At 46.9% G+C, this 10,230-nt stretch overlaps 1 non-coding gene across 1 annotated transcript; it reads right to left on the reverse strand.

Moving 5' to 3' along the window:
* Positions 1-963: 963 nt before the first annotated feature.
* On the reverse strand, positions 964-1,070 carry LOC116856327. The gene has a single exon (XR_004380536.1). It is a non-coding gene; the product is annotated as a U6 spliceosomal RNA (small nuclear RNA).
* Between the last annotated feature and the right edge of the window lie 9,160 nt (positions 1,071-10,230).

Here is a 10,230-nt window from a genome sequence, read left to right on the forward strand (position 1 = left end):
TTACTCTTCTTTAGTCATTCTAACTTCTTTTCAGTTGATATTTATTTGGATTTCCAACTATTTACCAATTTGTAGACTCACACTGCTTCATGAACTCCCCTCCTTCTTTCTGACTTTGCTTTCTCATCATAGCAATTTTCTTTGTTAAGAGTCTGTGGGTCATGTGTTTGTCCTTTTCCTTGTATATCTGAATATGTCCTTTACAGCTCTCACTTGAGTGGTGGGCTTATCATTTCCTGTAAGTCTTTATAAGATTGTATCATTGTCTTCTGGACTTGTAAAAGAATGGCAAGATGTTATCATTCAACTATCATTCAATCCTTCCTTTCTTTTCTCTCTAGTCATTTCCCCCTTTATCATTGATGTTTGTTGGGTCTACTACACTTAATTTCTATTGTTTTGAGTCAATATGAGGACTTGTGGTTTTTTTAATTCTGCAAAATTCTCAACTGTCAGCTCTCTAAACATTGTTTCTTTCTCACATTTTAAAAAAGATTTTATTTATTTTTAGAGAGAGAAAGAGTGCAAGCAGGGGGAAGAGCAGATGGGATGGAAGAGGGAGGGGAATCTCAAGCAGACTCTGCACCCAGTGCAGAGCCTGGTGTGGGGCTTCATTTCAACACCACAAGACAATGACCTGAGCTGAAACCAAGAGTTAGGATGTTTAACTGACTGAGCCACCCAGAAGCCCTTCCCTCATTCTTTATTTTTTTTCCTTTCCACCACTTGTATTAGACATTGTAGATAAAACTGTATGAAATTGCTGATAGTCAACCATTTTAGACCTACAAAGAGAGTTCAACTTAATATACTAGAGCTACTCTTTTTTCTTTTTTTCTTTAAATTTATTTTTTATTTTATTTTTTAATGTGTTATGTTAGTCACCATAAAACACATCATTAGTTTTTGATGCAGTATTCCAAGATTCATGATTTATGTACAACACCCAGTGCTCCATGCACTAAAAATATGAAACACTTTGTGAATTTGCATGTTATCCTTGTGTTGGGACCATGTTAATCTTCTCTGTCTCATTCCAATTTTAGTTTATGTGCTGCTGAAGTGAGCACAGGAGCTCTCTTTCTGTTATGCAGATCTTAAATTACTCTTCCATATTATTCACTTAAGTTACTTATTTTTTCTGCATTCCGTGTGATTTCCAAATGTCTGTTTTAGAGTTCAATATTTTTGCTTCAGTGTGTCTATTCTACTTAACCTATTTAACTTTTCTACCTTAATGATTGTATTTTTCATTTTTAGAATCTCCATTTAGTTCTTTTCAGATGTGGCTTTGCGTTTACATTCAATCTTGTTTTTTTTTTTTAAGATTTTATTTATTTGTTTGACAGAGATTACAAGTACACAGAGAGGCAGGCAGAGAGAGAGGAAGGGAAGCAGCCTCCGTGTTGAGCAGAGAGCCCGATGTGGGGCTTGATCTCAGGACCCTGGGATCATGACCTGAGCCGAAGGCAGAGGCTTTAACCCACTGAGCCACCCAGGCGCCCCCAATCTTGTTTTTTAATGTATTTTTTTTCCTATTTCTCTTTGAAGATTTTACATATGGGAAGTTTCTTCTAATTTTTTCTTTTATTTCTGGTTTTTAAGGTGAATTTATCTCATTTGCTATGTCTATTGATTGTTACTAAACCTCAGAGTGATTTTTTTGCTCCTGTGAATTGTAATTTTTTGTTGTGAGCTCATCTTGAATGGGGGAGGGTTTCATAGGAGCCTTGCTCTCTTGAGTTGTGGAGGAATCCCTTCTGAGTAGTTTTCCATTGGAAGTTACTCAGGATCCTGTGAGTTTTATCAGCTCTGGACAAATTTTAGAACATTTCAGCTTGGAGTTTCGTGGGCGTGCCATGCTTCATGGTTCCTGGCTTTGTGAGGGGACTCAGAGGCACACTCTCCTCATGTAAGCCTCAAGTCTTGCTCTTCCCTAGACTTCAGCTCCTATAACCAGTTGTAGTATCTTGTGAGGTTTTTGTCTTCAGCTTTTACCAATGACTCTGGTTTGGGTTTTATCTTCATTTTGAGCTCCCAGAGATTTTCCTTTCCATACTTTTGAAATTGATTTTGTATTTAAATAGTTTATTGTCACATTGTATCCAACATTTTTATTTGTTTGGACTGGGGGTATGTGGGGTGAATAGTCTTTCATTGTCTGCTCAGTCTGCCGTACTGATTGGACATGTGAAGCTCATGAGTTGTTATTATTATGGATATTTTTAATATCATGAAAGAAATGTCTTAGTCTCCATAGATAAGGTATGAGGTACCCAATTTCCATTTCTAAGGGAGGAATTTTTAAAATACCTTGCATGTATTGACCTTATTTTCAGTCTCTGCCTTCCCAGCTCCCTCACAGAAATGGTGTGTATCAGTCAAAGTCACCCATGTGATCTTCATCTGGCCAAATCCAGTAGGCTGTTCTCTGTCCTCTTGTTGCTCTCTTGGCTCAGGTGGCCTTTCCATTCTTCACCAAATTCTTTTTCTGCAGTGCTTCCAGGACACTGCACTCTCCTGGTTTCTTCCCATCTCACTGGCAACCATTCTGATACTCCTTTATCCAGCTTCTAAAGGTTAAGCTTCTTTTCTCCAGATTCCATCTAATTTCATTACCAAGCTGTATTCCCAGATTAATAGGCTTCTCTCCCTCTCCATTGCGTCTGTGATAGTCCATTATCTTTGGCTAGACTGAGAAAGTGTCTTAACTGGTCTTTGTCTTTTCCTGCATATCTTACTGTGATTCTGTCCCCATCTAGCAGAGTCAGGATGCAAATTAATCCTGCAATTTCACTGCTTAAAACCTACAGATGGCTTCCCATTGAATTTAGAATAAAGCCCAATATAATCTCTAGTTGTGAACTTCAAGGCATCTCCTGATCTGGCATTTGTGTTCCCTTATAGCCTCTCCTTTACTCCTAACTACCTCACATGTTCTAACCTGGCCATCTCATTTTGCCTCAGGGCCTTTGCACATGCTAATCCTTTCGATGTCTCTTTCATACTACTCAGCCTCAGTTCAAGTGCCAACTCCTCAGAGAGGCCCTCACTGGTTACCCTTGCTGAAGTAGTCCAGCACTGCTCCCCCACCCCCAGTCATTCTCTATTGCACTACCTCCTGCTCTTTAAGCCTTCATCATCAAATATGATCTCATTTATGTCTTTATTCATTTATGGTCTCACCCCAGCAAGAATGTGAGATATAACAGGTCGGTATCTGGGTCTGACTTGTTCACTGTTGATTTTCCGATATCGAAAATAATGCCAGGCACTTAGTAGGTACTCAACAATTATTTTTTGAAGGAATGGGTGGATCTACTTTGTGTTTTACCTACATCATCTCTTTCAAGTTTTTCAGGAACCCTAAGGAATAAAATAAATATAAAATATAAGGTATAAAATAAATACAAAAATGTGCCCAGTACAGAGATGAGGAAAGATGATCCTCTGAGAGTCCCAAGATTCTCGGAGTCCTAAAGCTAGGAAGAAACTGAGCTAGGCATCACATTTTCCTGGCTGGATCCAAAGTCCATGCTCATTCCCTTGTATCAAATTGCCTCTTGTGGGCAGATTCGGGACTTAGGTGCAGAGGTCAGAACACAAACAGTTGTTGAGTCAGGATGTCCCTTTTGTTTAAGAACAAAACCTTTCATTTAAGCCAATGAAGAACGTCCAAGTCCCCAAAGTCCCAGCACCGGATGGCATGCTTCCTTGAAAATGCCCACACAATGGTCGGCATTATGCAGAGGCATTTTTTTAATCAACTCTGTTTTGGAGTCTTTCGAACCATAAAAAGACCAGTGTGAAACCACAAAACTTCTATGTTTCTTGCACTCTTAAAACTAAAGAAGGAAAAAAAAAAAGGAGAGGCGGGATTATTTGAACCATATTTTGCAAACGCTAGCTTCTCTCCCAGTCTGAGGCGGCTGGTGCCAAGTTGCAACTCGCCGCACATTTTTATGGTTCGAGTTATTAACCTTTGCAAGCAGCTGCCTACAGTGGAATTATTGACAGGGTCCAGGTCTCTGGGCAAAAGTAGTGCAGCGCCCACCAAGTGCAGAGTTTCCCCCCTGGCTCTAGAGATTTAAACAGTTCTTTGGCCACACATGTTTACTGGCACTGCAAAGAATTCCCTTTTTCTTTCATTCACTGAAGACTTGGAAGTTCTGGGAGTTGGCACTATCAATGTGTTGAGCCACAAGGTAGGCCCAGGCAAGAAGAGCATGTGTCTTGAGGCCTATGTTACCTGGAAATAGTATAGAGTCAGGCAAAGGGCCATCCAGTTTGATGGACTTGAATTTGAATCCTGGCTTCCCTGACAGACACTCCATCTGGATGACAATGGGCCAGTGACTTGATCTGGCCCATTCCCAGTTTCCTCGTCTGTATAAAGGGGCTCCTTGCCTTATAGTCTGGGTGTCAGGGTTCAATGTGGCATTACATGAAGTGAACATAGCCTGACAGTTAAAAGCATGGACTCTGGAGTCCGTGAGACCCCTGTTTGAACCCAACTTCAGCGCCTACCAGCTGCCTGATCTTAGATCAGCTTAGGCTAAATGGCTCTTAGACTCAGTTTCTCCATCTCACTGGGTTATGCAGAGGTTCAAGTGAGAGAATGAGTGTGAAGCTCTTGGCACAGATCCTGGCTCATCATTCTCAATAAGTACATCCCATTTTTGTTTTCCTCCTAATAACCAGTTCCTAGGATAGTGGATCGTATAGACCACGCCCGAAACGAGAATCATCGATATTATAAATGTGTTCTTAGGTCCTTTAGCCAACTTAAAAAGCATTTAAGTTAGTAATCATGATGAGGTTTTGTGTGTGTGTTTTACTTAAACTTAGAAAAATTGGGAAAACGAAGAAAATCCTTTGTTCCGTGGAGAACATGTTTCAAAGAAAAGTCATCAGCCAAGAATATTCAGGACCTTTTGTTATGTTTCAAAGAGATGATTATTTTGTAGGCTCTGAGGCACTTAAACTCTGTCCAGAAATTCCTTTGGTAAATAATAATAATAGAAAATATCCTTTGGAAATAATAGAGGGGATTTAGCAAATGCCTTTCTTTCACGGATCTCAAAGGCTTTCACGTAATTTTAGGGCTTTTGTGATTTTCTTAAAAGGGTTCAACTTTCTTTCCTTTATCAGCCAGAGATATGTTTACAGGAACTGTAGATCTTTGGAGCTGGAACAGGTCCTAAGGGTGAATTTGTCCAGCCTGTCTGCTGTACCTACGGGAGAAACTGAGGCACAGAGAAGAGATGATCTGCTGGCAGGATCGGAGTGTAGGACTCCCATACCCAGCTCAGTGCACCAGCTCAGTGCTTTTCCTGACTGCGGGCTTCCTGATGCCTATGGCTTCCACATTCTGGAAAAGGCATCTGAAGTTGACATTATATTGACATCTGGCACGTTGGCTCACCTCACATGTCAGCTTCTGCCTGTGCTTATGCTTGACTGGGGAGTGGCAGGTGAGCAGCAAGGACATGGGCTTCCCACTGGGGCTCCTGTCCTGGAGTGTGAGCGCCCCGGCAGGCTGAAGACCATTCTGGGCTTTGGAGTCAGCTTGACAGCTCACATGCTAGCTGTGACCTTGGGTGACTCACCTAAGTGCTCTGGGCCTCTTTGCCTTGCCTTTATGAGGCAGTAGTTAGTAGTTACTTGGGTGGATTTTGGGTTCAGCGTTAAGAGCCTGTGGGCCATGTTGATCCAACGCCAGAGGGTGAACTGTTCTTATCCACACATGTCAGATTGGCCTCCCCAATTCAAGATCGCCACTTAAGACCATTTTTTGACTCACTTCCTCATGGAGTCTTCACTCTGTCATTCAACGGATGTTCTCGGCCCAGCGACGTGGTAGGTTTTCTTCATGGATCCTGCAAGCTAGTCAAACGAAATGTGGATCCTGCCGTTAGGGACGGTTCTCAGAAAAACTAGAGCAGCAGGTCGGTAGCACCAACACAGAGTGTGAGGCAGGTTTGGGGCAGTAACAAACAGCCCCACACGCCGTGGCTTAAAAACAACACGGCTGGACTTTGGCTCTTGCTATGTGTCTAACGCTGGTCGGCAGGAGGGCTCCGTTGGTCACAGCTGGTCCAAAGTGCAGGCTGATGCAGAATTGCCTCGACACGGGGCTTCGTGATCCCTAAACAGCTGCAGGGGGAGACTGGGGAGTCACCCCGAGATGCTTAGAGCTTCCACCAGAAATGACCCGCATTGTTTCTACTCGTATTTCATCGGCCAAAGCCAGTTGTCTGGCCACACCGGACTTCAAAGGAGCTGAGGGGCCACATTCTATCAGGCTCCTGGAATGACAACGGGCAGAGCTGTGTGCCTCAGTTTGCCCACTGTTAAAGCAGGAGGCAGGATCGGCGGGCACCAGACAGCCCGAGGCAACACACGGTCCTGTCTCCTGTGTAACGGGAGCAGGATCACTCATGTTCACCTTTATGGAGTTGGCGGGGAAGTGGGTGTAGCCGGTGCTCAGAACTAATTTAGATTTCTGATTTCCAGAGAGATGCCTTTATTTTGGGCCTCCTTTCCCTTCTGCTCTTAAATTCTGGCAGAAGTATTTTCAAGGTTATGGTTATTACATCAATTATTTTTCTAATTTCTTTTTTGAGTGAAATCCATTTTTGCAGAGCGAAGAAGGAGTGGTGTGAAAGGGGTTTAATAAGGGGAGGGAAGCCATAATTTTGGCAGGAGAATCGTGACACTTTCAAAGTGAGTAATTATGGATGGGGTGAGCTTGAAACCAACTTTCATAGCAAATTCCCCTGCTGTTTCCAATTGGTTTTGTTGGTTAGCTTTAAATCTTGCCCTGGCTTTTTCCACCGCTGCTGGAAATCCTCGCCCTACGGCAGTCGGTCCCTCTGGTGGTGGTCGTGTTTCCAGCACTGGTGAACTCATGGGAATCGTCTTGAAATATGAACTTGGAGATTGGTTTCTGTGCAAATCTCAGGCCACTGTCTGTGGGGGTTCCAGGGACCTCCTTGAAGGCCTTATGACCGAGCTTAATTCCAAATGACAGAAATGTATTTTTGTCAGTTTAGGGGGACCCCTCACTCTGGGGTCGAGTCCACCTTCTAAGAGGAGCACATGTGGGCCGTCTGTGATCATCACTTGTCCTCCTCTCTACTCCATGTTGTCCCGGGCATGTCGCTTGCCTTTCCATTTCAGTCTTCTCCTAGTTGCTTGGGTACCAGCAGGGAGGCCCAGGAACATCTTCTCAGGTCCCTGAGAGCTCTCTGTGGCCACATCCCTTTCCCTGGGCACACGTCTGGTGGGGCCAATGCCATGGGCTTGCCATCTCCCATGCTCTCTTAGAAGCAAGGCAGAGCTCCACTCTGCCCTCAGACTGGCCAAACTCCACTTCTGCATCTCACCCCAGATTTGACTCTTTTCTCCATAAAAAATGCCAGCACCCAACTCTCCAACTTCATGTTTGGCTTGAGCAGATTTCTCTTGGGATTGATTGACCTTCATTCTCTGATCATGAGGACCTCGGGCACAGGGAAAGGCCAAGCAGCCCCGGTCTGGGTTAGCATCACCCCGCAGGCTTGGGAGCTGGAGTTGAGAACCCTTGGGTGGACATCCTCCCACACGATAGAGGCCTGGCTCTGATGGGGGCCTCCTTCCTCAGCCTGGGGACCATAGGCTGCCTCCACTGGATACTCCTGATCTTCAAGGTTGAGCTCAGAGGCCACCCCTCTCTGGAACTTTCCCTGACATCTCTGCCTCACGTTGTCTTCCCATGTTGGAGCTTCTCATTATGTCTCAGTCTGATTGCTGAGCCAGTGCAGGGCCATCTTCTTCTATCCATCAGCCAGGAGCAGAACCACTGGCAAGTGCGTGGTCTGCTGTAGGGAGCTGGCCTCACACCACTGTGGGAGTTGTGCACGCTGTCCCTGTGCATCTGTTGGCCTTACTTCCGAAGCTGGAGCTCCCAGTCTGTAGAGCAGAGGTTTGGGAAGGGAAGCAGGATGCGAAGTGGGAGTGGGGACGCCAAGAATCAGGTGGAATCAGAAACCATGCTGCAGTGTGTGGGGATGGATGTTGCTGCCCCCAGTGCTGGTCATGTCCTCCAGGTTATCCTGCCTGAAGGAGCTAGAGCCCTGCAACGAGAAGCAAAACACATGGTGGCCCAGGGCTAGAGAGCTGAAGGAGTGCGTGGGCCACGATGGGGCATTTGCAGCCTCGCTTCATGCTGAGGCCGCCAGGAGATGGGCAGTGGGCGTGAGCTACAGAAGTGGTCACCCAGGGTGCTGAGCTTGAAGTGGAAGAGAGACTTCCACTTCAGTCCACCCTCCAAGCATCCTGTGAGGGTACGTTTGGGGCCCCTCAGAATTGGAGGGCTACAGGGAGTGAAACTTGGGAGACTTAGCCCTGCCTAGCCAATCCCATGCATTACAAAGTCACCCTGCTCGTCCAGTGAACCTGAACACGGGGTAGGGATTGTGCCTAGTTCAGCAAGTTTCATTCACTGGGCAAATTTTTTTTTGGGGGGGTGGGGGAGCGGCATCTACTATGTGCCAGGGCCAGTGCCAGGGCCTGGCAACACAGAAATGGTAGGAACCTAGTCTCTGCCCTAAGGACCTGCGTAGTGAGGGACAGGCTCAGGACCAGGCAGAGGTTACGTGGAGATTATATGGGGCTGTGGGCCCACAGAGGGGCACTGAGCCAGCCTGGGGAGCAGTGGGAGAGGGGCAGAGGCTTCCTGGAGGAGGGGCTGCCTGAAGGATGGACGGGTTAGCTGGGTGGAGGAGGAGGGGGGGTTCCAGAGATAACATATGCAAAGGCCTTGAGGTATAAGGAAGCATACACGTTGCCGAGCAATGAGCCGCACAGTCCTGCCAAAGCATGGAGAGGTGAAACCCCATATGAGTGAGTTGGGGGCAGGGAAGGCCAGGATGGGCTGGCCGTGGCAGGATCCTAGGTTCGTGGCTAAGGAAATGGGCTGGAGAGCTACAGGGTGCCATCTGGGCTTTAGGAGTTTTTCTGATTTGGATGGGAAGTGTGAGACTGCAGGCAGGCTGGCCAGCTCTGCGTCCTGGTGAGGGATAACAGAGACCTCGAAGGACACAGTGAGGTGTAACAGGACCTAATCGTGTCATCTTCCTTCACAGGGTGGGCGGAAATGAAAACAAATGCAGGGGTGACCAACATCCCAGTCTTGGATTAAGAAGGTCAGTTTAGACAAAGTGTAGACTTTATTTTTCACACTCTGAGTTCCCAAGCCAGGGGGCCTCCTGACACTGGGTTGATTGGGGCTGGAGCAAGAGCTTGGCAATCCCCAGACACCCTGCGGGCCCCCCTTCTGCATGGCCCCGGAAAGGAGGACGGAACCCTGGGGAAGGCTGATGAGGCCTTGCGGGGTGGGGCGGGGGGAGCAGAATTCCACAGGCCACGTTGGCTATGTCCCTGCCCCCGACCGCGCGTGGCCACATTCCACAAGCTTGGGTCCTGGCACGGTAGCTCCAGCCCCCAGTAGGGGGGCAGCAGAAGCGAAACCCCGCCAACGCCGGCCTTTCACATAATGTGTTGCAGCCGTAATAGAATTCTCCTTAAATTTCAAACAGAAATGTTCATCTGCAGTGTTTTGGAAAGGGTATTATTACGGAGCTTCTAATTCCCGCTGCCGCTAAGTGCGCATTAATAACCAGGGGAAGTGTGGAGAAGGTGCCCCAGCCAACCGCGCTTGACATTTAATGGATGAATTAAAGTTTACAGAGAAATGGGTCTTTGACTAGTAATATGAGTGGGCTTTGTTCTTGGCTTTTCTTTCCCAGTGCCTTTGTTTTGGCCACGTTTCTCTCTCTCTCCCTTTTTCTCCTCCCTCTTGGCAGCTGAGCCCGTGTGTGATGTCCCATATCCCTCTGGACCTGTCCTGGGTCCTGGCCTTGCCCCTGTCCCTGTCCCCATCCTGCTGGCTCCATCCTGCACCAGCCCAGCTCACACCTGCCTCCCTGGATGCCTAGGGACTGAGAAAGAGCTCCGGAATCCACTCCGGGGATCCAGGCGGGACCTGGAGGTGAGTGATAGGCAGAGTGGAGACCCTCCGTCCGGCCGGCAGCCTGGCTCCTCCGTGGACAGGCCGCCCTCCTGTCCTCCTGAGCGCACTCTGCCTCCTCTCTGAGGGACTTGCCCTGTTACTATCTGGTGGAATTGGGAACTAATTGCGGGATCTAGAACCCGAGTGATACAAAAGGCAACTTCCACAAGCTGGGA

The sequence above is a fragment of the Lontra canadensis genome, unplaced genomic scaffold, assembly GCF_010015895.1.
Source record: "Lontra canadensis isolate GAN:19392208 unplaced genomic scaffold, GSC_riverotter_1.0 scaffold108, whole genome shotgun sequence".
Classification (NCBI taxonomy): Eukaryota; Metazoa; Chordata; class Mammalia; order Carnivora; family Mustelidae; genus Lontra; species Lontra canadensis.